Consider the following 7,500-nt stretch of genomic DNA (forward strand, 5'->3'; position numbering starts at 1 on the left):
TAATTTGGTTTACATTTCATTAAACAAAGTCATCATCATCATCACCACTACCACCACCATCTTCAACATCATCATCACCATCATTGTTGTCATCGTCACCATTTTTATCGTCGTCGTTGTTGGTTCCGTAACGGTAAACGAAAGTTGGCAGAAACGGTAGCACGCCGGGCGAAATGCTTAGCGATATTCCATTTGTCTTTACGTTCTGAGTTCAAATTCCGCCGAGATCGACTTTCATTTTTTCGGGGTCGATAAATTAAGTACCAGTTGCGTACTGGGGTCTAATCGATAGGCCCACTCGCCAAAAATTTCGGGCCTTGTACCTAGAGTAGAAAAGGATATTGGAAAAGAAGATATTGGAAAAGAAGATATTGGAAAAGATTAACAGAGAGAGGGAGAGAGAGAGAGAGAGAGAGAGAGAGAGAGAGAGAGAGAGAGAGAAAGAGATTATATCTGACAATCTGACAACCCCGTGAATTGCTGCTCACAATGAGCTTCCAGCAATTCTTACATTACGCTCTCAACACACGCACACACGTGTGTCCGGGTGTCTGTGGATACTTTCACTACGTCATTTTTCTATCGTCTTTGATAATTTTCCGAGCTGTTTCTTCTTTTAATCATTTGGTTACCACTTGATATGTGCATGGGTTGTTATGTAGCCTGTGAGCGTTGCGACTTGTCTGGGCCAGTAGAATATGTGCACTCAGCATTCCACGACTACATCGTCCACTCCACATTCTTTTTGCATGTTACTTCATCTATTCCTAAAGCAATTTACGCCAAGAATTTTATATTCTTCAACTTATATTCTAGAATATAAAGTCTCTAATTACAGTCTCACACACCCTAACATTCTTCTGTTCTTTATCTTCATATTCTTTTTCGTATCACCATTTCCCTTCGCCTCGATCTTTTTCATTTCTTTTGCATCAATTTCCAATTTTTTCTTTGGTTTCTATTTTGTTTTCTAGTTTCTTGCTTTTCTTATACTTCTCATTTATCTTCTCTCTCTATCACTCTCTCTCTCTCTCTCTCTCACACTCTCTCTCTCTCTCTCTCTCTCTCTCTCGAATTCTTGTTCTTCTCTTTTTTTCTCTTTTCTTTTCATTTTCCGTACCACCCTCTCTTCATTTCATTCATAAAATCCCTTTATTAATGGCTGCTTGTATTTCTTTCTATTCTTTCTCCCTCTGCTACCCCTACCCTTCTTCTTCTTCTTCTTCTTCTTCTTCTTCTTCTTCTTCTTCTTCTTCTTCTTCTTCTTCTTCTTCTTCTTCTTCTTTATGCATTTGTTATTCTACTACTACTACTACTACTACTACTACTACTACTACTACTACTACTAGTACTACTACTACTACTACTACTACTACTTATCATTATTATTATTATTATTGTTGTTGTTGTTGTTCTTGTTCATGTTGCTTTTGTTTTTCTTGTAGTAGTAGTAGTAGTAGTAGTAGTAGTAGTACAAACATTAATGCTGCATTGTGGGTAATGAAGACAAAAACAAAAAATAACAGATACCGCTTTGAAGAAATTCGTTCATGTCTGACATCAACATAAATAATTGGGTTTTCTCTTTTGAAAGCGTTTCGTTGGTCGGAAATTATCGGTGAAGAATGTGTAAAGAAATGAAGACGAAAGAACACAAAGATTTCTATTGGTGAGACAAAGTGGTATTTGTTCCGTTCCACTCCAAGGACCGGGTTCTAAGCAAACTTCCCGAATAAGGGCAATATCAGAGATTTGAGATGCCGTTATTGTGAATTTTCCGCTGTCTAGAAAGATTTATTAAATGTATGAAGCTTACTTCTCAACTATGTAGTCTTGTGTTCGGTCCCACTGTGCTGCACCGTGGGCAAGTGTCTTCTAATATAGCCCCGGGCTGACCGAAGCCTGTGAATAGATTTGATTATCAGAAATTTAAAAGCCATTGCATCTATCTATCTATCTATCTATCTATCTATCTATCTATCTATCTTCTTTCTATCTATCTATCTGTCTGTCTGTCTGTCTGTCTGTCTGTCTACTGAAAAACTCAACTTCGTCGGTCATTTCCCTCCGGGGCACAAGTCTGGGCGGAAAGTCACCTCACCGGCGAACGCACGACCTAGAGTTGTTTTTATGGAAGAGCAGCAGTCGCCCATGCATACCAGCCTCCCCTCTTCACGCCACCGATATTATCCAAGGGAAAGGCAAAGGCCAATACAGCTTGGCACCAATGACGTCGCAACTCATTTCTATGGCTGAGTGAACTGGAGCAACGTGAAATAAAGTGTCTTGCTCAAGAAAACAACACACACCCCGGTCCGGGAATCGAACGCACAACCTCACGACCGTAAGCTCGACGCTATAACCACTGAGCCATGCGCCTTCACTATCTATTTATTAACCTTCTATAAATTATCCTTTTGAGCCTTCGCGTGTATTTCGGACTTTCTAATCTAGGATGACTAAATGTATATATGAAAGCAAATAAATCCAAACAGATATGGGTGGAGCAGGTATAATCCAGGCTACTTATGTTTTCTAGGTAGAAGATCCTCTGATTTAAGAATTACTCAACGACGGGTACTCTAGTAGCTACTCATCAGGCCGAAGATACCTTAGTCAATTGAAGAAGATTACGTTGTCATTAAGAAATCTCAAGTTAATTCGTCGGAGATATAACTGCAAACGACAATATAACCTTTACATAACTACGGTATATTCGGTCTGATGAATACCTAGTGGAGCAAACCCTCGATAAGTAATTATTACTTCCAAGGATCTGTTAGCTAGAAAACATGAAATCAAATACGTGTATATATATACATATATATATATATATATATATATATGAGTGTGAGTGTATGTGTATGTCTGTGGGAGCGTGTGTGTGTGAGGCGTGTACATACATACATACACACATACATATATACGTATATACATACGTGAATATATATACGTATGTATATGCATATCTATGTATGTGTGTGTGTATTTATGTATGTATATACACACCTCACACACACACGCTCCCACAGACATACACATACACTCACACTCACATACATACATACATATATACAAAGTCGATAAAAAGAGAACGGTGAACTTGCCAAGGGAAATGAAAAAAAAATGAAACGTTTTGGAGAGCGAGTTTAATAAGAGAAAAGTTGACGAGAGAAATTAATGAAACAAAGCAGACTTTTACGACCTCAAACTGGCTACAACTCAATTTTTGGGGAGGTTTTTCTTTCTATCTCAGAAGACATAGAACCTTGTTGTCTCTAATTAATTTCTCTTCTTTTAACTTTTCCTCGAAGAAGGACCTGGTCCAAAACATTTCACTTTCAAGTCACCCACGGAAAATTAAACTAATATTGATTTCATTCAATACGTTTTGTTGACGTAGGCCAACACTCGTCTCTACAGAACCTGTTTAATCGTGCGAGCGTTATGTGTATATGTGCGTGTGTGTACGAGTGTGTGAGTGTATGAGTGTGTGAGTGTGTGTGCGTGTGCGCGAAGATGAGTGGTCTGGTGGATAGGGTGTTGCACTGACGATCGCAAAATCATGATTTCGATTCCGTGACCAGGAGCTCTTGAGTAAAACAGTTTATTTCACAAATCTCTGCTTCCACTTCGACATCAGATGTGTGGCACTTGTACAGGCAAAGCCGATTTGATGGAAGGAATAAGCCAATGTACAGCACAAATATTTGATCACTATAAACAAATATTCCGTGCAGGATCATTCACAGGAATTTGCAGAACCCTCATCTGTCACCTACGACAGGAGAGGCCATCATACACACACGCGCGCACACGCATATACTCACACACATTCCTGTAATAAGTATATCTTTAGCAAACACCTTAAAGAGATTTTGTAAATTCTTAAATATATATATATATATATATATATATATATATATATATATATACACACACATATATATATATATATATATATATATATATATATATATATATATATATATATATGTATGTATGTATACACACACACACACACACTAGTAATACACCCCGGCGTTGCCCGGGTATTATGACCTACACGCACATTGAAATATTTGCGCATTTCTTATGGGCAGATTCGACACAGCTGATATATAGTTAATGAAATAATGGAAGTTATTGTTTGTTTAATAGTGAAGGGCGAGGGTACAATTTGCATGGGTGTGCATGAAAGTGCTTTCTGTTCTTAAGAAGGATCAGAAACTATGTATTGTTTCATCATATAAAAGGGGGTTAATACGATTTTGTCCAGAAATCCAGTTTTCAAAATTTTAATTTCCCTCTATCCCGATCGGGATATTTTTTGTTACTGTTATCTACGTAGAAAAATACAGAGATTACGAATCTGGGAAATATATATTCTTTTCTATATTTTAATATTTCTTAAAGAAACGCTCAATGCCCCTTCCCTGACCTCGCCCACCCATCACCTACCAGCTTTCAAAAAACTAAAATCTCATAATTTTTCATTTTTGTCTGATGTTTCCCGCATGCGTAGAATTTTACTGGAATAGTAGATTTAAAAAAGGGTAGACCACCACCAGAAAACCTGACATGCTAGAAACAACAAGTAAACGACATTATTTCTGAAGAAATTTCCCGGCTTTCCCAAAAAGTAAAAGTGAAACTTTGGGAGTGGGTAGCTTTTTGAAAATGGTGAGGTGGTGGGTAAAATTCTGAAAGGTTTGTACTCTGTTTCTTTTTTTTCCATGGATTACCAAAATTTGAAAAAAAGTAAAAAATAAATTTGGTTTTGGAGAGGGGAAAAAATGAAAATATTGAGAACGTGTTTTGTGGGTAAAACTCTAATCTAATCTTCTGTATTGCAAATATAGGAATCGGAAGAAATTTAGAAAAAAAAGCGGGGGGGGGGGTAATGTCACCTCGGACATCCTAGAAAGGAGAGGTAAAGGACAGGATTTCTGAGAATACTTCCTTTTAAGTTTGTATCGAAGATCAGGTTTTTAAATACGCTCATCACAAACGCAAATTACATAACAGGAAAAGATCATTTCAATTGGGTTTTAGCTGTAAATTTGCATGTGCAAACTGCAAGAATTAACACAATTCTCGCAGAAGTTTCACCTAGAATGTGTGTATGCATGTGTGAGTGTCAAAGTAAGTTATTTTATGGTATTCTTTCATTTGAAGCAAAGTTGTGAACTCGACATATATGGGATCATATAATTGCTTATTAATTTCCATAAAATCGGTTTAATTTCTGTATGCTTTGAAGAGAACAGAAATTGAAAGAGAGGCTAAGGTGAAAAGGCGACATTTGCTTTGAAGTGAGAGGAGAAAGTGAAAGATGTACGTGTATATGAAATAGACGTCTGTGTGTGTGTGAGAAAGAGAGAGAGAGAGTGAGTGAGTGAGTGAGTGAGTGAGTGAGTGGGTGAGTGAGTGAGTGTGTGTAATTGAGTGAGTGAATGTATGTTGTGATGTATGAAATTGTTTGCATATATGTACAAGTGGCACTCACTTACTCTCTCTCTCTCTCTCTCTCACACACACACACACACACGCACATTATATTTCATATACGCGTGCATAAATAGATGGAGGTAAAGAATACGCACACCACCCGTTTTCGGCGTAACCGTAAATACCGGGAGTGCATATTCTTGACCTTCACCCATAAATACAATATGAATACATCGTTTTTGTGCGTGAGACAGACACAGACAGACAGACACAGACAGACAGACAGAGAAAGAGAAAGAGGCTGTATTTCCCCATAACATATAAAAGAAATGATGTCTTTTAATGGAATTTTTGGGGTTGTAGCTTATTTTAATACAATATTTATGTGTAAATTTTCGTAAATGTTTGTCTGAGTAGAATTCTACGCATGTGTGAAACATCCGACGAAAGTGGTGCATTAGAAGCAAGTCAAAATATTTCCCGAAAATGAACTCAAAATTGTGCGACCCAACGTAGTTGCCGAGGTTATTTTAGTTGTTAAAAAGAGTTGTTGAGTCAAAAACATAGTTTATTTGGTAGATAGATAATAAGAAGCTTTCTGTATTATAATACACATGTGGCAAATTCGGAGAAACATTGCTTTCATTATTTAAACATCGTCACTCTCGTAATGCAACACTTCGTAATTTTGGTTCAAATTGAAAGTTTGAAACTATTTTCATTTTTTAATGAAACCTGGTCGTTGTAGAGAAATGTATTTGAAATAACTATAGCCGGTTATTGAAATAACATAGAAAACATGTAAATGAAAATAAAGTTTATTTGACACGTGTAAATGATTTAGTTATTCTGGAAGGCGGTGAGCTGGCAGAATCGTTAGCATGCCGGGACAAAATGTGTGAGCGGTATTTGGCCTGTTCAAATGCCACCGGTGTCAACTTTGCAATTCATGCTTTCAGTGTCGATAAATTACGTACCAGTGAGACACTGGGGTCGATGTAATCGACTGATTCCCTCCCCCGAAATTTCAAGCGTTGTGCCTATAGTAGAAAAGATTTAGTTGTTCTGATCTTATCATCAACTTGTAAGAATAGAAATCATTTGACGACACGCTTTTGTTTGTAATTGGTTATCCTGCTGCAGGTTCAATCCGAGGAATGTTGAAATAATACCCATCTTGTCCATTCCACAGAGTAAGATTTTACTGGAGAGCATCATAAGAGGGATGAGTCTGTGAAACACATCTAAGTTTATTATCTTGAACACGAATGAGAATATCATGATTTTCATGGGAATAACCAACCATAAGGATGACTACTTCATTAGATGTGGGCTCATTAAAACAACGTAAAATGTTCTTTACTATAGACGTGCAAAAAACACACACTCATAGAATTGATAATACTGAAAACAGCAAAACATACACAGACCAAGTTCAAGCGAAACAAAATGTAGTCAATATAGATGCAAAACATACTTTCTGTAGCATAGTTATGGTATAAAAAATGGAAAGTCGCTAATTTATCAAAAGTTAGTATGCGTCACCAATGTAAGAAAGTACAGAAAGTCAACATTTATTTGGAACATGTACTAAATGTTATAAAATTCACGATTGAATGAATGTCACATTGAAGAAACTGAAAGTAAGAAATTCAGAAGGCATAATTCAATTTTTCATACAAAAATAATTTATTTTACAATTTTGAAACGAATGGTGAACCAAGTGTATAAAAAGGAAGATGCTGTTTTTGAACTGTGTAAGATTATAGGCTGTAGAATAAATACTGAGTAAAAGGACTGTTAAAAAAGCATTATCTTGAAACTGGTTAGAAGGGGTGGAATAAGATTTCTGTAATTATATTGAAAGACCCACTGAGGCGTTCTCCTTTGCCAAGTTTCCGAATTTGTTATAATAACCAGAATAATAATTTTTTTTTTCAGATATATTTACGAGTATTGTGAATGGTGTTAAATTAGGCAAATCCTCATGTTAGTAGTACTTGAAAGTGAACGTTGTTGTTTGTGTGAAGTTCAAGCCGCAAGTAAACG

The 7,500-nt window shown here is 36.6% G+C and overlaps 1 protein-coding gene across 1 annotated transcript in view; it reads left to right on the forward strand.

Moving 5' to 3' along the window:
* LOC106871154 (SCY1-like protein 2) overlaps positions 1 to 7,500 on the forward strand; it is a 726,002-nt gene that overhangs the window by 95,691 nt on the left and 622,811 nt on the right. The gene's annotated exons all lie outside the window — the stretch shown is intronic.

The sequence above is a fragment of the Octopus bimaculoides genome, chromosome 23 (genome assembly GCF_046866305.1).
Source record: "Octopus bimaculoides isolate indiv1 chromosome 23, ASM4686630v1, whole genome shotgun sequence".
Taxonomy (NCBI): Eukaryota; Metazoa; Mollusca; class Cephalopoda; order Octopoda; family Octopodidae; genus Octopus; species Octopus bimaculoides.